Source organism: Neomonachus schauinslandi, chromosome X, assembly GCF_002201575.2.
Source record: "Neomonachus schauinslandi chromosome X, ASM220157v2, whole genome shotgun sequence".
Taxonomy (NCBI): domain Eukaryota; kingdom Metazoa; phylum Chordata; class Mammalia; order Carnivora; family Phocidae; genus Neomonachus; species Neomonachus schauinslandi.
This window is the reverse complement of record NC_058419.1, coordinates 91,546,381-91,570,430: the sequence shown is the minus strand read 5'-3', so window position 1 is coordinate 91,570,430 and position 24,050 is coordinate 91,546,381.

The following is a 24,050-nucleotide window of genomic DNA, read 5'->3' as shown; positions in this document are numbered from 1 at the left end:
ATTCAAAGGAGAAAAGATAGTCTTTTCAACAACTGGTGTTGGAGTAATTGGACATCTGTAGCAAAAAAAAGAGTAAATCTCAACATAAACCTCACACCTTATATAAAAAATTAACTCAAGATGAATCACAGGTCTAAATGTAAAATGTAAAACATAGGAATTCTTTATGACCTAGGGTTAGGCGGAATTCTTAGACATGAGATCAAAAGTATAATCTATGAAAGAAAAATTGATGAATTGAACTTGACCCAAATTGAAAACTTTTGTTCTGTCAAAAACACACTTAAGAGGATGAAGAAGCAACCTACAGACCAGAGAAAATACTTGCAAATCGTGTATCCAACCAAAGACTTGTCTATAAAATACATAAAGAATTCTCAAAACTCAGCAGTAAGAAAACTAACAGCCCAATTAAAGTCAAAAGACTCTGACACTTCACCGGAGGGGATAACAGATGGCAAATAAGCAGAAAACGATATTCAACATCATTAGCCATGAGGGGAATGATGAGATACATACCACACACCTATCAGAATGGCTAAAATAAAAAACACCTACCATATCAAGTGCCGGCAGGATGCAGGGCAACTGGAACCCTTACACATTGCTAATGGGAATGTCAAATACTACAGCCTCACTGAGAAACGGTTTGGCAATTTCTTATAAAGTTAAACGTACGATTTCCATGTGACCCAGCAATCCCATGCCTGTTATTTAGCCAAGGGAAATGAGAAGTGGCAAAAATCTGCCAAGGAAGTTGATAACAGTTCTATTTATAATTACCCCGAAGTGGAAACAACCCAAACATCCTTCAGTGAGTGAATGGTTAGACAAATGGTGGTATACCCATCCAATGGAAAACTATTTCACCATAAAAAGAAATAAACTATTGAAATACTCAATTTGGAGGAATCTCGAAAGCGTTATGTTGAGTGAAAGAAGCCAGTCTTGAACAGCTTACATGCTGCATGATTCCATTTATATGAGGTTCTGGAAAAGATGACACCACGGTGGTGGGGAATGGATCAGTGGTTGCCAGACATTAGGGGTGGGGAAGAGCTTGACTACAAATGGGGAGCAAGACGCAGGTATTCGGGGTGATGGAGATGTTCTGTGTCCTGATTGTGGTAATAGTTACAAGAATCTATGCATGTGTTAAAATTCATAGAACTGACACACACGCACACACACAGAGTTTGGGGGTTGTCCCTTAATGAATTAAACACCCAGTACCGTTTATCTGTTCGAAGGAGTTATGATTTCTTTCCTCTTTTCAGAAGGGAGATTGATACATTAACTGGTGTTAGACAGACATATTCATCACCTACAGAAGCTGGAGGTTAAATATTTTGTACAGAACTTCCCTACCACCTCCCACCCCGAACTGGATGCCCCAATTCCTTTCTGCTACACTTTACCCAACCCTTACTTTGCTATCACAATGTGCCCATACCTGTGGGGATCATATTTTTTCATCCTAAGTGGGCCGTGTCGTCTCTGTTAGAACCAGTGTGCTTATGGACACACAGGACAGAAATGTTTGAAATTGAGATTGACCACAAGACACTCAGGGTGTGGTCCCAGGGTGGTCCTGCCCTAACAGTGTCTCTGGCTTGCCGGGGATCCCAAGTACATGCTGCATTTGTCCCATTCGGAACCCTCTTTCTTGTACCCCCCCCACACCCTCCCCCACCTCAGAAAAGGGGACAGCCACGGTGGATATCCGATTCCTGATAAACAGATAAGCAGATTAAGACTGGCAGAAATTAGGCCCCTCGAAGCAATCAGACTGAAGATAAAACAGAAATTTAATGAAAATTGAAAATACAATCCATATTACGTAGCCATTAAAAATGATGTTTACCAGGAGTTTGCAATCACATGAAAAATGCTTGTATCACTACGTTGAGCAAGAAAAGAGCAAATTACCAAATTGTGTGTACAGTTGATCACAATTACATTTTAAAAGATGGAGAGTGAAAAGACGGAAGCTAAATATACCAGGAGGCTGGCAGCGACCGACTTTCAACGGGAGGACGAGTCTCCCCCCACCGCTCTGTACTTTAATCTCTACGTTCCAAATATTTTCTAGATTGACTATGTTCATCTAATTTAAATTAATCTTCAAACTGAGGAAAGAGAATGTGGGATATTATTTTAAAAATACAATTCGGAGCCCTTGCGCTATATGCATAAGTGATCAAATATTTATTCAGCACCTAGCCTGTCCTGAATCCTTTGCACAATAAAACCATCATTGCCAACCCCGCTCCCCGCCTCCTGCCCCTCCCGTAGCAGAGCCTCTCCAGCACACATTTGTGACTAAGTGCCTCATCGAATAACTAAGGCAAGCTCAAGGATCTGGCACAGACATCATCGACAAGGCAGCTCCCTTTTGACAATTTCGCCCAGACAGACACCCTATAATAAGCCCATGTCTGGGCCTAAAAGATCCCCAGTTAAAACCCCGGTGTCTCCTGTGAATCGCAGGCTCCCAGCGACTCTGCCTCAGCCTCCCTCTCTTCCAGCCCAGCCCCCAGAGCTCATCAAACAGGTCCCCTTTTGTATCTGGTGGCCCAGTCTCTCACCGCCAGCTTCCCCTGATTGACAGCACCCACCTGTCAATCACAGGCCCCCCGCTCAACGGCCTTTGCAGGGTTACTGCAGGGCCCCTCGGCCTGCCTTCCCTGACATGGGCATTCTTCCCCTCGGGCTAAGACCTCTCCCAGCCCCCTGCCATGCCCCCGAGTGATCTGCAGGCCGCTCACAATGCCTGGCCGCCCTCATTAGCCCGGGGGCCTTCGGGGCCCCTCCTCAGTGCAAGGCACCATTCACACTGATCCCCGCCCTCCAAATTCAGTGTTAGGCCACCTGACCCCTGTCGGCAACAATTTCTGTGACACGACTCAGTGTGGGAAAGGCCAGTGACACTTTCTAGACAGATCAGGCCCCACATGGCCTTCTTTTACCCTGCCCATCTCCTGCTGCCGCGCCCTCCTGCAGGGGCCAGGACAGTAGGTGGGGAGAGCCTCCGGGCCTGGAGTGAACACCCTCCTGGGCTCTCATCTTCAGTCTGAGATCCCTGGAGAAGATTCCAGAAAGGGCTGTATCATCCCTTGTTAACCACAAAAGCGGTGCAAGCTAAACCAGGAGAAGCAAACTCGGGGCTGAATCTGCCCTAGTGGAGGGGAATGAGGCTGAGCCCAAAGAGAGAGGGGATGGGGCTGAGAGCCCCTGCTGGGCACCAGGAAAGGTGGGTGGAGCACAGCCCAGAGAGTCAGAAGGTGGTGGGAGGGAGGAGGAAGAGGGGGAGGAGGGAGAAGAGGAAGAGAAAGAAGACCCTCACTGCGTGTCGGCCATATTTGGAGCCCTGGGCCAGAACTGGCAAGAGATATTCCCAAGCTCCAGAAACCTCCAGTCTGATTGCGCAGACAATTGCAGTGCACTGTGGTGAGCGCTATAATAGGGGCAGGTGTAATGTGGCGTGGATTCCAGAAAAGGGATTTGTCCCCCAGCCTCTGGGTGTGTGAGTGTGAGCGTGAGCGCGCACGAGTGTGTGCAATGCTAGGATGTCAGGAAAGGCCCCCCAGAGAAGCTGGTAACTGAACCAAGTCTTGGGCAACGGGTAGCAAGCAGTTGGCCAGGTAAAGGAATAGGGAGGGGCGTTCCAGGTGGAGGGAACAGAAGGTGCGAAGCCACAGCCCAGCTCCAGTGTTCTGTTTTCTCACAGGGAGACCTCAGGGGACTTCACCTAGGAGCTTGGTGCAAGCCCTACTTTCGTTTTCTACCTAAGGTCACTAGTGATGGGCAGGCTATGTATCGGACACCTCCCATGTGGCTTGGGTTCTCATAGCATCGTGGCTGGGTTCTGAGAGGAAGTGTCCCTGGAGGTGACATCCAGAGAGTAAGGGTCTCAAGAGGGAGACTTAGGGGGAAGCTTCGTGGCCTTGGCTGGCCTCGCCTGGGAAATCATTCCCTGTCACTGTGTTCTACTGATTACAAGTGAGTTACAAGTGCATCTCAGATCCAAGGGGCAAGGACATAGACGCCTTGGAAGAAGTGTCAAAAAATTTGCAGGCTTGTTTGAAACTGCCCTGGATGATGTCGATGAGCTGGTTCTGCCATCTGTAATACACTGCAGAATTTTCGATGGCAACGTTAAGAACAAAACCCAAGGGTTCCTAACAGTGCCACTGATGAGTTTATTAGGGGAAAAGCCCAGTTCTAAGAGTCACACATTATTTGAAGGACAGCTTAAACCAGGACAGCCACCAGCAGCAAGTTCATTCCAGAGGGAGCTTAACGCATACACCAGCTCAAATAAACGCCTGTTCCATCTGTTGATGGGAACAGCAAATGCAGAGGACAGTGCACACAGGAAAGGAAGGAAGGGTTTAGAAAGAGGGAAGGGTGAGTGCCTGGGTGGCTCAGTTGGGCGTCTGCCTTCTGCTCAGGTCATGATCCCAGTCCTGGGATGGAGCCCCATGTCAGGCTCCCTGCTTGGCGGGGAGTCTGCTTCTCCCTCCCGCGCTCATGCACACGCTCTCTCTCTCTCTCTCCCTCTCAAATAAATAAATAAAATCTAAAAAAAAAGAAAAAAGAAAAAAAGGGAGGGAAAGGTGAGAGAGGCATTTCACTAATTAGCAAGATGCGAGAAATGCCCCTCTTTCAAGGCCTCCCCCTCATAAAGGAGCCCTAGGAGGAGTCAGAAATTGTTGGAGGGGGACACCTGGCTGGCTCAGTCGGAAGAGTGTGTGACTCTTGATCTCAGGGTCGTGAGTTCGAGCCCCACGTTGGGTGTAGAGATTACTAAAAAGAAAGGAAATAAAGAAAGGAAGGAAAGAAGGAAGAGAGAGAAAGGGGGAGGGAGGGAAGGAAGGAGGGAGGAAGGAAGAAGTTGTTTAGGACTTAAAGTTTGGCCAGCTACATGGCTTTGGATGGGTCACTTTGGCTTTCCGGCCTCTTCTCCCTCATCTGAAAGGTGAGAGGGTCAGAGGAAGGTCTCTGAGGTTAGTCTGAGGGGACTCCTTGATTTTATCAGAGGAATGGCGTCCAGTAGGCCAGGGGGAGTATGGCCATACGTACAGGGGGGCCAGCCTTCAGTTCAGCCAAGCTTTGCCAGGCCTGCCCTCCTGGGCCCGGGGAGGAAACCAGTCAAGCTAGGACTGCTGGCAAAATGCCGCACGCCGGAGGACGTTCTCAGCCAGAGCGCACAAGGTCCCCAGGAATCGGGCACCATGGTTTCACGGGTGCGTTCCCCTTGTGAAGAATCACATCCCAGGGCACTGTTCAAGGTAATATTAAAAAAGACAGAAAAAAGAGTTCTCCTGCCCCTTCTGTGCAATCTAGGGAGAGAAAGCGGGGCAACTATTCTCAGCTGGTCAAAGAGCCACGTGACAGAGGCTTTTTTTACATCCTGAGTGGGGTTCCTTGAAACACCCCACCTGGACTCCTGGCCAGAGGTGTTCTCCACACCCGGATCAATTCGCTCGCTCCTGAGGCTCCCACACAAGATTCTGCAAGGCCAAGGGGACTGCAGGACCAGGACACCCCAGGTGCCTCTTAGAGGCCCAAGCGGCAGGTGGAGCCGTATGTGATGAGGCTGGCCCCATCCCCCTAGCCTCAGGCTTCTTCCAGGGCAGGACGTGGTGGAAAGGCCGAATCTTGGCTGATGAAAAAGGCCATCACCTAAAACAGTGAGGAGAAGGGGAGATTTGGTTCTGGAAGGTCCCTGTACAGATGCACGGGGCTCATCATGTGGAAGATGATATTTTCCAAAGGTGGCAGCCATAAGAATGCTGATTCATCCCATACGCCCTTCTGCAATGCAGGGTAGAGTGGGGTCCATGTCCCCTCTCCCTTGAATCTGATGGCCTCTGACTACGGCAGAAGTAACATGATCTGACTTCTGAGGCTTGGTCAGTAAAGGCCAGCGAGTTTCCTCAAGGCTCTCTCTTGGGACTCTCACTCTTAGAATCCATTAATCACATTGTGAGCAAGCCCAAGACCCATGGGCAGGCCCACGTGTTCGTGTTCCACTCCGTAGACCCCGCTGAGGTCCCAGCCAACAGCCAGCATCAGCTCCCAAACTTGCGACTGAAGGAGCTCCCAGATGGTTCCAACCCCCAGCCTTTGAGACAGCCCCAGCTTCGAGTCTTTCCCATTGAGGGCCCAGACATTATGGAGCAGAGACAAGCTGTCCTTGTTATAACCTCTCCAAATTCCTGACCTACAAAAATCTGTGAACAAAATAAAATGGTTGTCGTTTTAAGCCAGGAAGTTTGGGGCTGTTGTACAGTAGTAGTTACTGATACCCTTCTGAAGTGGTTGTAAACCAGCATTTCTCAAATGGTAGTCCTCGGACTTCCCACAATGGGCGGGGGTGGGAGTGGGAGAGAGGTTTGCTGAAAATACAGTCCTGACCCTACTTCAGATTCAAGGAATCGGAATTTCTGGGGGATAGGATCAGAAAATGAATTTTTTTTTTTTTTAAGATTTTATTTATTTATTTGACAGAGAGAGACATAGCGAGAGAGGGAACACAAGCAGAGGGACTGGTAGAGGGAGAAGCAGGCTTCCCACGGAGCAGGGAGCCCAATGCGGGGCTCGATCCCAGGACCCTGGGATCATGACCTGAGCCAAAGGCAGACGCTCAACGACTGAGCCACCCAGGCGCCCCAGAAAATGAATATTTTTAAAAAAGATTTTATTTATTGGGGCACCTGGGTGACTCAGGCGGTTAAGAATCTGCCTTCGGCTCAGGTCATGATCCCAGGGTCCTGGGATCGAGCCCCACGTTGGACTCTCTGCTCAGCGGGGAGCCTGCTTCTCCCTCTCCCTGCCGGTCCCCTTGCTTGTACTCTCTCTCTCTGTCAGATAAAGAAATAAAATCTTAAAAAAAAAAAGATTTTAATAGAGAGAGAGCATGCGCCCATGAGTAGGGGGAGGGGCAGAGGGTCTAGAGGGAGAGAGAGAATCTCAAACAGATTCGGAACTGAGTATGGAGCTGGACGTGGGGCTCGATCTCACGACCCTGAGATCATGACCCGAGCTGAAATCAAGAGTCGGACGTTCAACTGACTGAGCCACCCAGGGGCCCCCAGAAAATGAATATTTTAAACAACCATCTGCACATGGTTCTGAGGCATTGTTGTGGGCAACTCCATTACTGCAGGGTGAGGGAAACGATCTTGATAATGATTTGTCTTAGTTGTTGTTTGGTTGCAAGTTACAAACCCAACTCTAGCTAACTGAAGCCCCAAATGAGACTTTCTGAACAGAGGCACACACTTCTCGCTTCCTACTTCAGACCAGCCATTTCTCCTCCACGCCTTCTCGCAGCCAATTGTGGCCACGTGACTACACGGAGATGTAATGGGAAAAGTCATGAGACAAATCTCTAGGAGCCTTCCTCCAAAGACAGCTGACATGTGTCATTTGCCCCCTTTTCTATATTCTGCTGGCCGGAATGTGGACGTGAAAGCTGGAGCTGGAGCAGCCATCTTGGACCAAGAAGTGACCTGGGGAATGGAGACTACGCACAGTTGAGTGACAAGAGAAGAGGAAGACTGGCCCTGGGCTTCATTCTTCTGGACTTTTGTGTATGAAACAAATAAACTCTCTTGTTCAGGCCACTGTGATTCTGGGTTACTGTTACTTGCAACTGAATGTCACCCTCACCAGTACAAATAGCAGATGCCACGAGTGAAAATCTCCAAATGATTTGGTACCTAGGGCCAAGGGCTGATGGCGGGCGGGGGCGGGGGGGACTGCCAGGATCCACCTAGGGCTTGGGTCTAGAGCAAGCTGAGGTCAGAAAACACTCCTAGGTCTAGAAACATACCAGGAGATGCCCGCTGGCTGTTTGGAAGTTCTCTCCACAATCCACGGGGTTGTTTAAGATGTTGTGACAGACTACCTGCTCCTTCATTCCAGGCTCCCACGAGGAGCTGGATAATGTCGGTCAAAGCCAGCTGCATTCTAGGTGCCCAGGGGGGAACAATTCTCCTGGTGGCTGGTGCCGAGGGTCTGCCTTCAAATTTAGGTTTGTGCCGGAGACCTCATTAAGGTTCAACTTGTAGCTAATGGCTCGAAGATTTATTTATAATAATGCCATTTAATGAGCACTTCCTATGTTCTAGGCAAAGCGCTAAGCACTTAGCGTATATGATTGCATTTATTCTTTTTTTTTTTAAGATTTTATTTATTTATTTGACAGAGAGAGACACAGTGAGAGAGGGAACACAAGCAGGGGGAGTGGGAGAGGGAGAAGCAGGCTTCCCGCTGAGCAGGGAGCCCGATGCGGGGCTCGATCCCAGGACCCTGAAGTCAGGCGCTCAACGACTGAGCCACCCAGGCGCCCCGATTGCATTTATTCTTGAAAGAACTCTATGTGGAAAAGTTTCTCTTACTGGTCATGTGAGAAAGCAGGCTCAGAGGGGTGACGTGCAAGGAGCCCAAGGTCACACAGACAGCCCCGGAGGAGCTAGAACTCGGACCCAAGTCTGCGATTCCAAAGTTCAGGGGCTAACATTTTGGTGACCTTCTAGAAACCCGCTCTCTCCCCTTCCATCCGACCGTAGCCAGCTCTCCAGGCTGTCACTCTTCCTCTCCCCAGGGGGCAGAAACCAGGGACACTCCCAAAGATCTGGCAACTTCTGCCCTCCTCACGGTCTTTAACAAGGCTGTAGATGAAAGAGAACCTGCCGGGACAGGCTTGAGCAAGTGGGCAATGCCTCTGCAAGGGGTTTGGAGAGGATCGCTGGTCCAGGACTCAGCGAGGGTTGGAGAGAAAGTGCTTTTGGCCTCAAGCCACACCTGTGAAAGGAAGCTGGGTGTGTGTTTGCATCAAGCATAATAGGGAGTGGATCCGGCCATGGATGACTGCTCAGGGGAAATTTTCCACCTTCAAGCACCCCTGCTTTCCAGTGAATGATTACTAATTGCTCATTCTAGAAAACCAGAAGCCCCCCTCTCCTCTCACCTTTACTTTCACCTCTCTCCACCTCAACTTCTTGACTTGCAAACCACCAATTAGGAGGCAACAGAAACTACTAGCAGCTAATTAATACTAATTAACAGGGCTACTTAAAGTAAATGCTATTTAAAAAGCCAAAAGCGTTTACCTATTATGAGTTAAATGGGAAAGGTCACGCCAAGTTTACACGGGCTGCCCAGATGTCCTTCCATTCATCACCTCTCTTTCCAGAGCCTTTCTTCCCCTCTGGCCACTGCACGTGTCACTCCAGAAGACCGAAACTCTTGTCTTTTTTGATAACCGTCAGCCACCTTCTCCCCGGTGCCTGGAATCAATGCTTTGGAGGAGGCAGAGGACACTGGAGTGAGTCTGTAGGAATGTCTGCGGTGTTGGAAAACCTCAGAGGATCTTCTGAAGGCGGCCTCGGGGGTCTGGGTCTTAGAGTCAGGATACCCTCATCCCCAAACCCTTCGGTGTCCTTGAGCATTTGCACATCCAAGTGAAGACACTCCGGAAGTCAAATCAGAGATGCCCACTCCCTGTGGTTGGCTCCCCCACCTTCCAGGCACGTGGAGGAATTGTGCTTCCTGCCCCTCCCACCCCGGCCCCCCGCGGATGGCTGGGGCCACATGACCCATCAATGGCAACCAATGAGTTCTGAGCAGGAAGTGAGCCCGTTTTCCCCCTCTGTCACAATAGATGGCACTGTTGGAAATAGCAGCCCATCGACCTGGGTCCTGGAGCGAGGGCTAGAGAGAGCAGAACCCCCCAGCCAACCCCGAAGGGGCATACTGTGTGCGTGTGAGAAATCAATCTTTCTTGTGCTAAAGTCACTGAAAATTTAGGGGACCATTGATGACTAGTGCCCGCCACAGGGGTTCTTAACCTCTTGGTGTTTGGGGTCCATTTTCCAATCTGGGAATTCTTGTTAACATACCTGAAGGGATTAGAAATCTCACCCGACACTAAACGAGCTAACGGTGGGCACAAGTAATTCCCTGCAGCAGGCGTTCGGGGTCCCTCCAGGCCCCCACAACTATCACTCGTCAACCCTTGGCACCTTTTTTGCATTGCTAAGCGCTCGCCCATTGCAGATAATCACAATTCCCTTAGAGCTGGCTTGATGCACGCTACACCTCTTTCCCAGGCTTCTAACCTCCATGCCTGACCTGCTCAGAACAATGTTCCAGCTGACACGGAGCCAGGAGACTTTCATCCTCCATCATGACTCACTTGCCAGGCGGGAACTCACCTCCATGCAACCATGGCCCCCGAGGACACTTCCAGGCAAGCTATCCCAGAGATCACGGGCGAGCAAGGCTCACAAACCAAGACAAAGAGCTCGAATCCACGCAGTGTAGCAAAGCAACTGGAAACACACAGTGAGAAGCAGAGAGAGAGATGGGGTAGGATCACATACTTAGGACAGGGTACAAGCGGACAGAAGGACCGCACTGCTTGAATCCTGGGGTGGGCAATGCTCTGTCTCTCTCTGCTGCCTCTGCCAGCCTTCTGATTGCGTGGGTACGAGACCATAGTTGAGGTTTGAGGTGCATAGACGTCTGGAAGGCGCCCAGGGCCAATGGCGCACACATGCTCTATCAGAGAGATACAGAGACAGCATGTTTGGCCACGGCTGCGCTTCTCCAATTAGCCCGAGGAGCAGCCATGGAGGTAATTTGCATTCCTTGGGCACGGGACACATGGGGCCAGAATGAGTGTTACCAATGGGTGGCTGAATATTGAGTGCCTCATATGCCTCATGTATATTTAGTTTATTATGAATATTTAGTGCCTCAGGTGCCTTAAATATATTTAGTGCTTCATGAATATTCCATGCCTCTTGTATATTTAGTGCTTCATGAATATTAGGAATCTCTCGCTCTTTCTACCTCTTTCTCTCCATGTTCGCCCATATGCTCTACCTTATCTGCCTAACGTTTTCCCCAGCTTACTAACTTCCTTATCAATGACGAATTCCATCCATCCCACTGCTTTCGTGTCTTCTATGGCAGAATTGAATATTCTCAAACAGCGCGGCAAGAACACACTGCATCAGTCGTAGCAAAAATCAAATTCTCTTGGTCGGAATTTGATCGCCAAGTCCGCGAGGGCCCACAGGACACAGGCACTTTCCAGGCCTAATCTCACGCGACGGCACAACAGCCCCAAAAGGTAGGCTTCCTTCTGCTTCCTTTACGTAGAAGGGCGTTGAAACACAGAGAGGTTTAGAAACTTGCCAGAGGTCACACAGCTGGTAAGAAGCACAGCTAGAACTTGAACTCAGAGCTGGTTATATCGCTTCCATTACCTCATGCTTTTGGGCTTTTGTCTCCACTGGGGATTAGGGCAGGTTCAACATCAGCTTGATGCCTCCCATCTGTCACCTGTACAGCTTCCTATTGTTTTCCAAATAAAGACCCAAACCCTCGCTACCACTTACTTACTACAAGGCCAGCATAGTCTGGCCCCTGCTGACCACCCCAGCCTCTCCCCACCCTGTGCCACCCCCATCCCCCTCGCTGTCTGTCTTCCAGTCACACACCGATCTTGTGTGTGTGGCTTTTTTTTTTAAGATTTATTTATTTATTTGAGAGAGAGAGAGAGCGTGTGCGCACACGAGCGAGGGGGAGGGGCAGAGGGAGAAGCAGATCTCCCCTGAGTAGGGAGCCCTACGTGGGGCTCCATCCCAGGACCTTGAGATCATGACCTGAGCCGAAGGCAGACGCTTAACCAACGGCGCCACCCAGGCATCCCTCACACACAGACATTTTATCAGCTCTCAAATATGCCAGATTACCTCCCATCGCTGGACATTTGCACATGCCGCTCCTTCTGTCTGCAATGCTTTTCCCTTCCCCCTTCATCTGGCTCATGCCCATTTGTCCTCATGTCTCAGCTTGCATGTCCCCCCCATCTAGGAAATTCTCCTGACCCCTCTAGTCTAGGTCAGTTTCTTAGTTTACAAAATCCTTCCCTGCAGAGTACTCGTGTCAGCTTAAAATTATATTTGCATTGTTGTCATTATTATTCACCAGCCTCTTCACTGACCTGTACGTGCTCTGAAATCAGGGACACCGGGCTTTTGCTCCCCCACCGTATCTCGCATGCCCTCTCTATAGGTGTTTGTGGTTGTCAGTATCAGTGCTTACCCGGAGGAAGTTGCCGGGGGCCCGGCGTCAGACATGCTCAGCTAGTAGCCTTTTTCTCAAGAGGGAGAGAAAATCTACCTTACCTGGAATCAAAACTGATGACCACCTGCATCGTGTGACCTCAAGTGGTCTCAAAAGTATATCCCTCCCCATAGTTTGCTGGAAAATTCTGTGACAAAATGCCTTTGGAATGGAGTTTTCTGTGAAGATGCAAATCTTTCTGGGAGAACTTTCACATGAAGACAGAGCTCAATTAGAATCAGATTCCGTCGGTAGAACACTCGACTCTTGATCTCGGGGTTGTGAGTTTGAGCCCCACGTTGGGTGTGGAGATTACTTAAAAATAATAATAATAAAAAACACCTCTTTTTTAAAAAAGGAATCAGATTCTAATCACATTTATTGAGCACCTACTGTGTGCCAGAGAGCGTGTTAGGCACTTATCACCCATATAACATGTTAGTTATCTACTGCTGCATAACAAATTACCCCCAAACCCAGAGGCTTTAAACAACACATGTTTCTTCTGTCACAGTTTCTGCAGGTCAGGAATCCAGGTGTAGCTTAACCGGGTACCTCTAGTTAGGGTCTCTGGTGAGGCTGCGGTCAAGATGTTGACCAGTCAGAGGCTCTACTAGAGGATGGGTGGGGTGGGGGACTTCTAAGCTCACTCACGTGGCTGTTAGTGGCCTTCCACGTTCACTGGCCATTGGCTGGAGACATTCCCTCACCATGTGGGCCTCCCCATAAGCAGCTCACAACATGGTAGCTGGCTTCCCTCAGAGTGAGCAAGAAAGCACGAGAGGGTGGGCAAGATGAGAACCAAGTCTTTGTGTAGCCTAATTCCGTATTCCATTTCTGTTCATTAAAAGTAAGTCAATGGGGACACCTGGGTGGCTCAGTTGGTTAAGCAGCTGCCTTTGGCCCTGGTCGTGATCCCAGGGTCCTGGGATCAAGTCCCGCATTGGGCTCCATGCTCAGCAGGGAGCCTGCTTCTCCCTCTGCCCTGCCACTCCTCCTGCTTGTGCTCTCTCTCTCTCTGACAAATAAATAAAATCTTAAAAAAAAAAAAGTGAGTCAACAGGTCCAGCCTACACTCAAGGGGAGGAAATTACACAAGAGCATGAATACCAGGAGACAGAGATCATGGGAGTGAGCCCCTGGAGAGGCTGCTATCAGTTCTCATTTCATCCTACCGGCAGCCTGGTGAGGGACTTTTATCTTCATTTCAAAGGGGAAAAAGCTGGTTCAGAGAGGCTAAGTGTGGTGGTTAAATTTTATGTGTCAGCTTGGCTAGGCTATGGCCCACAGTTGTTTGGTCGAATACTCCAGATGTTGCTGTAAGGGTATTTTTGTAGATGTGATTAACATCGACAGTCAGTTGACTTTAAGTAAACCATGATTACCCTTGATAACGTGGGTGGGTGCCATCCAATCAGTGGAAGGCCTTAGGAGCAAAACTGAGGTTTCCTGGAGAAAAAGGGATTCTGCCTCAAGACTGCAACATAGAAATCTTAGCTGAGTTTCCAGCTGGCCGGCCTGTCCTACAGATTTCGGCGTCAGCACTACAATGTGAACTCCTGTCGGAGTTTCCAGTCTGTTGGCCTACCCTGTGAATTTCAAACTCTAGACTGTGACATCAATTCTCGCCTGAGTTTCTGGCCCTACAAGTTTCAGACTTGTCAGCCTCCACAATCATATGCGTCAATTCCTTAAAATAAATCTCTTTATCTATACATACAAGTTTATGTTGATGTTTATATCCTGTCAGTTCTGTTCCTCTGGAGAACCGACTGATACAGTAAGTTGTCCCAAGTCATATAATTAGTAAAGTAGCAAAGCAGGGAGGTGGGGAAAGCAGTTGAGAGCATAAAGCGATCATTCAACAAATATTTACTGAGTAATGTGGCAGATGCTGTTTTCCAAATATGGCCTCCACAAGATATCCCAACCCACAAGCTCTTCTTACAATGTGATTTTGAGGCTTCTCCCATCAAGAGGTGGGGTCTATGTTCTCTCTCCTTGAATCTGGGTGGGTGTGTGACTATAGCAGAAGTAACACTATCCGATTTCCAAGCCCGCTTCCTGAAAGGTGACACCACTTTTTCTTTAAGATTTTATTTATTTGAGAGAGAGAGAGATTGAGAGAGTGAGTAGGAGGAGTGACAGAGGGAGAAGCAGACTCCCCAAGGAGCAGGGAGCCCAACACAGGACTCAATCCCAGGACCCTGAGATCATGACCTGAGCCAACAGCAGACGCTTCACCGACTGAGCCACCCAGGTGCCCCGACACCACTTTTTTCTATCCATGTTGAGCCGTTCCCACTTGGAACTCAGCAACAATGCTGTGAGGCAGCCCAAGCTAGTCTGGGTGGAGAGAGCCCGTGGAGAAGCCATGTTGTAGGTGTTCGGCTGACAGTCCAGCTGGGGTCCCAGCCGACGGCCAACACCCACCACCGGACAGACGTCTGGGTGATTTTGTCACCAGCCTTTGGAGTCCCAGTCCTTCTAGAATGGTGACAAGCTGCCCCTGCCATGCCTTGTCTGAATTCATGCCACACAGAAACTTTGAAGCATTAAGAAAAAAGACTGTTGCAATTTTAAGTCACTAAGTTTAGGGGTGATTTGTTACACAGCAATAGATAACTGGACTATCCGTCCCTGCACCACGCCCTGTTGGAGGCCCAAGGGGCACACTGGTGAGCAAGATGGACATGGTGTAAAAGAGTTCTGTATCAGGCAGCTCAGGTGGCTATAACAAGACACCTCAGACTCAGTGGCTTAAACAGGAAACATTTATTCCTCATGGTTCTGGTGCCTGGGAAGTCCAACTTGGAGTTTCCAGTCAATCCAGTTCCTAGTGAGAGCTCTCTTCTTGACTTGCAGAGGGCTGTCTTCTTACTATGCCCTCACATGATCATCTCTCTGCTGTCTCTTCTTATAAGGGCACTAATCCCATCATGAGGGCCCCACCCTCATGACCTCATCGAAACCTAATGACCTCCCCAAAACCCCGCCTCCAAATATCACCACATTGAGGGTTAGGGCTTCAAAATAGGAATTTGGGGGGGGGGTGGAGGGGGGCACAAACACAGACATTCTAGCAAGTTTACATACCTAATGGAGGGAAGAGTTCCTGGTCACAGAAACAAACGAGTAGATAATCTACCAAAGCTGTGGAGAAAATAGAACAGGTAATATGTTCCAGAAATACTGACTGAGCCAGATTAGTCAGGAGAGGCCGCTCCCGTGCCATTTGAGTTGAGATGTGAATGATGGGGAGAGTCAGACAAGCAAAGAGCAGGGGAAAGGCATTCCCGGGAGAAGGGACAGCAAGTTCAAGGCTGGAACCAAGGCCAAACTAGGATGGGGGCTCTTTGAAGTGTATCAGCAACTGGGAGAAGGCAGAGGACTCCAAGGAGTCTGGTAGAGGTGGGCCCTGCCGCGTGAGGCAGGGATAGGGCACTTCATTTGCTGATAATGAAGGGCCAGGAGCTTCCACTGGTTTCTTCACAGCCAACGTGCGTGTGTCGTGGAAGGGGGGAAGCACAGGTCAAATTCAGTGCTGGGGGGCGCCTGGGTGGCTCAGTTGGTTAAGCGACTGCCTTCGGCTCAGGTCATGATCCTGGAGTCCCTGGATTGAGTCGCGCATCGGGCTCCCTGCTCTGCAGGGAGTCTGCTTCTCCCTCTGACCCTCCCCCTCTCATGTGCTCTCTCTTTCATTCTCTCTCTCAAATAAATAAAATCTTTAAAAAAAAAAAAAATTCAGTGCTGGGAGGGATCGGAGGTGCAAGCTGCCTCAGAGTTGGTCCAGCCCTGCCCAAAGCCTGCTCTGTGCTGAGCTGACCTCTACCCCCCCAGCCCCCCACCCCCCACCCTCTCCCCACCAGGGGGAGGGAAGGAGAGGAGGAGGGTGAACGGGGGTGCAGAGGGACTCCCACGCATATCAATGGACTCTTTCTCCTTTCAGTAAGCTCAGCAGAACTCTGGCCTTTGTCTGGGGCCCCTGCTCCCCGGGCAGATCTCATAAAGGGCCCGCAGGCCTGGGCGAAGTGCAGCGCAGTCCTGGCTGGCCTCACAATGGCAGGGTGAGGAGGTTAGAGCCCGGTGTCAGCAGCTCGGAATCTCGTCCCTGGGGCTTTTCCTGCTTTTGTTGTTCCTGGTCATAGGCCTGATATTGGAGGGTGGCCTCTCTGCGGTTAGCGGCCAAAGAAACTCGGGTGGGGGATGGCGAGGCTGGCCTTTGCCGAGGTTACAATGGACTGGTGAGCCATGGGGGTGGGGGATGCAGGGGAGGGGTGCGAAGGCCCTGGTTGAACAGTCTCTGGGCTTTCAGATCCCCAGCTCCACAGGCTCCACGGGGCTCATCGATCTGTATCTTAGATCCCCACTGTCTCGGGCAAGGAACTCACGGCCTCATCTTGTGGACAACGCTCCCACAGCAAGTTCGCTAAGGTTCTGAGGGAAGGACCTGGCCACTCCAAGACACTGCTGGGGGACTGGTGGCCTTCATACCGAGACTCTCCAGAAGCTGTGAATGAATGCGCTAAATGTGCATATCCCCGTCAACAGGAGAAGGACAGATCAATTGGGGTACAGTCACACAATGGAATATTATGCAGCGGTGTAAAAGAGCACGCTACTGAGTCCTCGGTAACATGAACGAATCTTACAGACATTACATCGAGTAAAAGAAGCCAGGCACAGAAGAGTAAATGCTGTTGGATTCCATTCATGAGAAGTTTGTGGACAGGCAAAACTCATCGATAATGCTAGAGGTCAGAATAGTGGTTGCTTCGAGGGGTGTTGACTAGGAGGAAGCACGACAGAGCCTTCTGGAGCTGGTGCTGGAATTGTTCTATAGCTTGCTGCATCTGGGTGATGGTTACATATGCATATATATATATATATATGCATGCATATATATATACAAATTCATCAAGCCGTACATTTAAGATCTGTACACTCCAAGAAAAAAATGAAAAGAAAAACTGACCTGTTTAACCCCACCCCACCCCCATCCTGCTGCACGAGGCAGAGGTAAGTGCTGGGTGTTCATTAGCCCAGGGACAATTCAGGGAGCCAGGTGCCAGCCATCCTGAGGATTTCAAGCTGTCTCTCAGGAGAAGCTTTTGCTGGCACCTGGTCCCCTCCATTCAGTTGCCCTCCGAGCTCTGGTGGGGGCTGCCTTTGAGCAAAGCAGCCAAACACCCTTCGGGCCAATTACTAACCCTCCTTCTGGTGCCCCAAGGGCGGGGCGGGGGGGGGCAGCGGCAGATGCCCAGGTCATGTTCACGTTCCTTCGCTCCACCTTAGCTGTTTTCTCCCCGGCTTCCTCCTTGTGGCAAAAAGCTGGCTGCAGCTACTTGACCGCAACCTTCCCCAGGAGCTCCTCAATTTTGCTAATTAGGGTTCCTGAGCACACTTACTGTTTTGATTGAATCTCATGACGTTCCCTGGCCTCCCCCTCTCCCCCGCCGCCCCCTCTCTCTCAACTTGAATTAGCTCCCCCTCCATATAACCCGCCCACCACAGACACACAGAGGTCCACCAACAAACGCCTCTCCTGAAGGGGCTCCTGGGGCCAACCTGTTCATGGGCAGCTCGGGGAGGTGCTGGATGCTTCTTCAGATCTTGAAGCCAACAGGAAGTCAAGTACTAAAAACAAAGGCACGAGGGGCACCTGGCTGGCTCAGTTGGTAGAGCATGCGATTCTTGATCTCAGGGTCTTGAGTTCAAGCCCTGCGTTGGGCGTAAAGCTTAGTTTAAAAAAAAAAACAAAAACAAAGGAACAAAGGCATAAGTGGATGAGTCGCTCAGCAAATGACTCTCCCAGGGCCCAGAATGCTAAGGCAGAGGTAGGAAGCAGGGAACTTTTTCCAAGCAAGGGCAAGAGATATTAGGGCTCAGGGATCCTAGGGAGGGTTGGTGGAGATTGGCAGTCCTCCTCAGATGTCTCCTAAACATTGACCATCTCACCACTGCAATCCCACCAAGCTTGAGATTCAGCAGAAATCTGTAAGTATTTATCGTGGACAGATTACCTAAGAACTACAGAACAGTTTCTACTACTGGAGCCCTCAACGTTTACTGAACAAAAAAAATGGACAGGTGACTTCCAATTAGCCAGAGAATTACTGGTGCACGCTCACACACCTCCACTGTCTCCCCTAAAGCCCCCAGGAAAATGATAGTAACAGCATTTTTTTTTTTTAAGATCTAAATCCACAAGGACAAAAACAGAGCAAGAAGAAACAGCCGTCCAAAGGTGTCATCAACAACTTGGAAGCCAGAAAGCAAATGGACAAAAAGTAACTGACTTAGCAGACCAGAGAATGCTGGAAGCGCAGTGCCTATGGGGTAGAAGCTGCTAGAAGCAAGGTGATTCAGACGGCAGACCCCGAGAGAAGCTAAGGAATCAGGGGCCCCAGGTACTGCAGAAGGTACAGATGGAGGTGCCTGGGTGGCTCAGTCAGTTAAGCGTCTGCCTTCAGCTCAGGTCATGATCCCAGGGCCCTGGGATCCAGCCCTGAGTCGGGCTCCACGCTCCGCGGGGAGCCTGATTCTTCCTCTTCCTCTGCCCCTCCTCCTGCTCGAGCTCTTGCTCGCTCGTGCTCTCTCTCTCTCAAATGAATAAATAAAATTAAAAAAAAAAAAAGAAGGTACAGATGGGCTGAAAACAGGGCTGTTGGCACATCTGTTAACGAGGCCGTTAGACCCTTCCACCTCTCCCAGCCAGGTGACCTCACACCCACCCCCCACCTCCCACCCCGGCAGAGCCTGGGGGGTTCACTCTCTGGAGAGCTTGAATGCACACGCTCTAGACTCAGGACACCACGCTCAGGTGACAGCAAGGGTGCCATACTGGAAACAAAGTTAAGTGATTATTGTCATCTGAAGCTGCTAACTTTTGGGGTGATTTGTTAGGCAGCAGTGGACAACTGCCAAAGAAAATAAATGAAAGGGGCGCCTGGGTGGCTCAGTCGTTAAGCGCCTGCCTTCGGCTCAGGTCATGATCCCAGGGTCCTGGGATCGAGCCCCACGTCAAGCTCTCTGCTCAGCCGGAAGCCTGCTTCTCCCTCTCCCGCTCCCCCTGCTTATGTTCCCTCTCTCGCTGTGTCTCTCTCTGTCAAATAAATAAATAAAATCTTAAAAAAAAAAAAAAAAAAGAAAATAAATGATAGGCATGGAAGTGTGGGATTCAGAAAACTGGAGATCCCACGTAGTGGAGAGAGGCAGGAATTCTTGGATGGTGAGGGGAAATCCCAGAGGGGTCGCTGGGCAGCAGGCCCAGAGCAGAACCCGGGCTGACCACAGCAGGAGGATGCAGGATTCAGGGACAGGGTCTCAAAGGAAAAAAAAACAAAAACAAAGAAGCTGGGGGTTTATCCAAATGTATCCAGAAGCTGAGCAAACCAAAAGGAGGTGAGAGATAAATATTAAGTTTAAGGAAAACAAAAATTTGTACAGTAAAGTTCATGTATTCCAAGCATACTACATGACATGGCAGTGAATAAATTTACATGCTTATAAATAGTGTATATTGAGGGCGCCTGGGTGGCTCAGTTGGTTAAGCGACTGCCTTCAGCTCAGGTCATGATCCTGGAGTCCCGGGATCGAGTCCCACATCAGGCTCCCTGCTCAGCAGGGGGTCTGCTTCTCCCTCTGACCCTCTTCCCTCTCGTGCTCTGTCTCTCATTCTCTCTCTCAAATAAATAAATAAAATCTTTAAAAAAAAAATAGTGTATATTGATTTAATGAAAAAAATGTGATATCATTTTACTAGGATCATAGAGGCAAGCCGTATAGGTGTGGCAGGGGTAGTTAAATTTGATTTTCAAGTAAAAAAATCAATGATTGATTTGTTTCATAAGGCTGCCATTATAAAATAGCACAGACTGAGTGGTTTAAACAACAGAAATGTAGGGGCGTCTGGGTGGCGCAGTCAGTTGGGCTGAGCGTCCAACTCTTGAATTTGGCTCAGGGTGTGATCTCAGCGTCATGGGATCGAGCCCCGGCAGCCTCTCGTTGGGCTCCGTGTTCAGCATGGAGTCGGTGAGAGATTCTCTCTCTCCCTCTGCCCCTCCCCCTGCTCACATGCTCTAAATAAATAAATAATAAATAAATAAAATCTTAAGGGAAAAAAAAGAAACAACAGAAATGTACTGTCTCACAGTTCTGGAAGTTAGAAGTCTGAGATGGAGGTGTGGGCAGGGCCATGCTCCCTCAGAAGACACTAGGGAAGGATCTGTTCCAGGCTTCTTTCCCAGCTTCTGGTACTTCCTTGGCTTGTGGCAGCATAATTTCAATCTTCCCATGGTGCTCTCCCCGTGTGCATGTCTGTGTCTGGGTCTGAATTTCCCCTTTTCATAAGGACATCCGTCATACTGGATGAGGGCCCACTCTAATGACCTCATCTTAGCTTGATCATCTTGCAAAGACCCTATTTCCAAACAAGGTCACATTCACGGGGCCTGGGGGTTAGGACTTTGGCATCTTTTGGAAGGACAGACTCCAACCCCTAACAGATGGATGACGTCTCAGGTAAATATATCAAGAGATAATAGCATAAGCACATTATTTAGAAATATGAAGGTAAATATGAAGAGAAAGAAATAGATCAGGGAGTCAAAAGCAGATCCTGTGGGTAGCAGAAATTGGGGTAGAGCCAATGAGCCTACCGCTTTTTCTTTATAAGCCTGAAAGGACTGCCTGACTGTTGAAAGCATGCACACTTCTCACCCACCTTGGTTATGACACTCATCACGTGCCATTACAATCTGATTACTCATCTGTGGTCCATGCAGGACCATAAACTCCTGCAGGCTAATAGTAATCATGGCCATATTTCCATCATGCCTGCTAGGTCGCCCGCCATTATTCCACGCAGCTCACAATAACCCCATGAAGGAGGTACTGTTATTATCCACCATTTCAGGAGATAACACTGAGGCACAGAGAAGTTAAGTAATTTGCCCCAGGCCACACAGCCAACTAGAAGAGGAGCCTGGATTGGAGAGGCAACACTGCTTCTATTTCTGTTTCATTTTGGCATCCTATTCTGCTGAGTACAGAAGGATACCCATAGTAGGTGCACAGCATCTGTTAGAGGAAGAAAGGGGGTGGAGGGGCCTCTTCGTTTACTCATCTTTGATGAGCGTATGGTTTCCTTCTATCCTGGGCCAGCCAAGCCTCATTATGTCTGCACCCCCGTGCTCTCCTCTTAGGGGACCTGTCCGCTCTTCAAGTCCTGCCATCTGGGTAGCCATATTCTTTCCCACGTGGTCCATCCCACTCCACTGAGTGCAGCTGATTGGGCTAGAAAGGGCCCCTGACCCCAGACCAGCCAATCAGAGGCTGTTCTGGGAGCCATGGCATGGTGTGGCTTGGTGAGGAAAGACAAGCTGGCCAGTCCAGTTCTCCCTACGGGGCAACGTTTCACTTAGTTGCACGGAGAATCTGGGCCACTCAGCTGTGGACAGAAGGCCGTGTCAGTCTGCCTGTGGCTGGTTACGCTGTGAGCAAGCAGAGAATGGCTGGTGGAGGGAGGACAGAGGAGAGAAGCAGAACCACCTCACAGCCCCAAGAGAGAGGTAGAGAGATTCCTAGGACTCCCTCAGAACCCATCATCTGTCCAATTCCAGACCCCACGCTGCCTCACAACCAAACCCCTTTTTCTTGAGACAGCCGAGTCTCTTCTGATCTTGTAAACAGCCCCCAGGGTCTCTGATGCCCTGTGCCTTGCATCTGGGCATTTCTCTTTTCTAGATGTTTCCTCTGTGTCTTCCTGTGTTTTGCCTCTTGCCTTTTTATCTCCATCTCTCCCTCTCTAGTGCTCCGGCTAACCAGACATTACATTTTTACTGGGCATTGTTTTTCATAAAGTCATGGACCACCAGGGCTGTAAGGCACCTTTCAGATTAGCACTGTCCAATAGAAATTTCTGCGATGATGGAAATGTTCCACATCTTCGCTGTCCAGTACAGCGGCCACCAGACACATGTTGCTATTAAGCACTTGAAATGTCGCTGGTGTGACTGAGGAGCTACATTTTGCATTTTGCTTAATTTGAATCAATTTTTTTTTAAGATTTTATTTATTTATTTGATAGAGAGAGACACAGTGAGAGAGGGAACGCAAGCAGGGGGAGTGGGAGAGGGAGAAGCAGGCTTCCCGCGGAGCAGGGAGGCCAATGCGGGGCTCGATCCCAGGACCCTGGGATCATGACCTGAGCCGAAGGCAGACGCTTAACGTCTGAGCCACCCAGGCGCCCCTAATGTGAATCAATTTAAAGGTAAATAGTCACACGTGACTAGCAGGTACCGAGTTGGACCACACAATCATTTGATTATCTGATCCATGACCTCTTTTTCTAGATGAGTCTCTTGTGAGTGTAAGAGCTTTGGATCGTCTCTTTCTTACCCCAGCGGCTGCCTCCTCGAGGCACTGCCCAGCTATGGGACACAGCAGCCCAGGCACTGGGGAGACTGGCCCTCCCTGAAAGTCAAGTAGTTGTGCCCTCATAACAGCAGACGAGGTGGGCCCTCAGAGGCCCTCCACGTAAGGGCCTATGTGTAGCAAGAGTTGAGGGACAAGTCAAGTGATCGGGCTGAAGCAGGAGAACATCGTAATCTCAAACTCAGGGACACCTCTCTGATTTTGGGGGGCCTCCTCACAGGCCTAGTCCTGCTTCTTACTGGTGGCCCCCCCCTCCACCCCCTTTCCCCAGAGGCCTTTCCATCAAGATAGTCCTGTTCTGTGCCCCGGTCTCTCAGAATCTCTCTCTGCAGCAGCGGATGATGCCTTGCGGCCAGTGGTTTACTATGTTCAGTGTGTTAGCCCTTGGGACAGAAATGAGCTGGCTGCTTCCCTAATTGGTTTTGCTTACATTTGCCAGCTGTGGCCATGTGACCTTGTTCTGGCCAATGGCATGTGAGCAGAAAAGATGGCTGTCACATCCAGGTCTGGCCCGGAGAAACCTCCCATGGGTTCTTTCCCCTTCCACACCTTGGTACAAATGCATCCAGCAGAGCTAGAAGATGGAAGGAACCTGGGTCCCTGAACCACTCCAGAGAGGAGAGCCTCTCGTCCTTCAGGAACACCCAATTTTGGACTTTATGTCAGTGATAAATAATCTGCTGTGGTAAGCCACTGCACCTGGGGGGTGTATCTGTGGCAGTAGCCACCATTTCCCTGACTACTACCCCCCCCCAAGCAAACACAAGTCCTCATGTCATGGATGGTGGGGATTGGGGTCACTCTGGCAATGCCAGCGAGGGAGATGCAGTGTTGTGACTTGTGATTGGAGATCTCAGCTCACGAGGTGAAAGCAATGACGCTCGGCCCCTGTGCCGAGCTCAGAACTATGTCTGTGTGGGGCCTTCTGGCTTCACACGGCCTGCCCTCCCTGTGGCCCAGAGCTGACAGACTCATGCTCCCCTTGCTCTCCCAGTTCGCTGAATGGAAGGTCTCTGACTGATGCCCACAAGGGAAAGAATCCCTCTGGGGGACCAAAGGCCTACAGAACATCCTCTCTGAGGAGCTGACGGCCTTCGGCCTCCACATGGATAATACACGGACCACATGGGGCTTCCTTCCTTCCTTGAGGACCAGCGGGCCTCAATGGGAGAGACAGGGAGCACCTCAGCCTCAAAGAGCTCATGTAACTCATTCTAATGTGAGAGCAGCAAGGAGAAAGTCAAAGGAATTGGAATCACGACGTGAGTGAGGCCCAAGGTGGGTATTTCCTGGCAAAGAGATGAGGAGACTGGCCAAAATTCCCTGCCAAAATTTCCCAGCTCTGAGAGTCACGGATGAAGGGCACAGACACTTTCCGCCTCATTAACCAAACTAGGGAACATAAGAAGAGGGTCAGGCCGCGAGGGCAAATATGGAGACCACTCTGGAGCGCACAAAGTTGG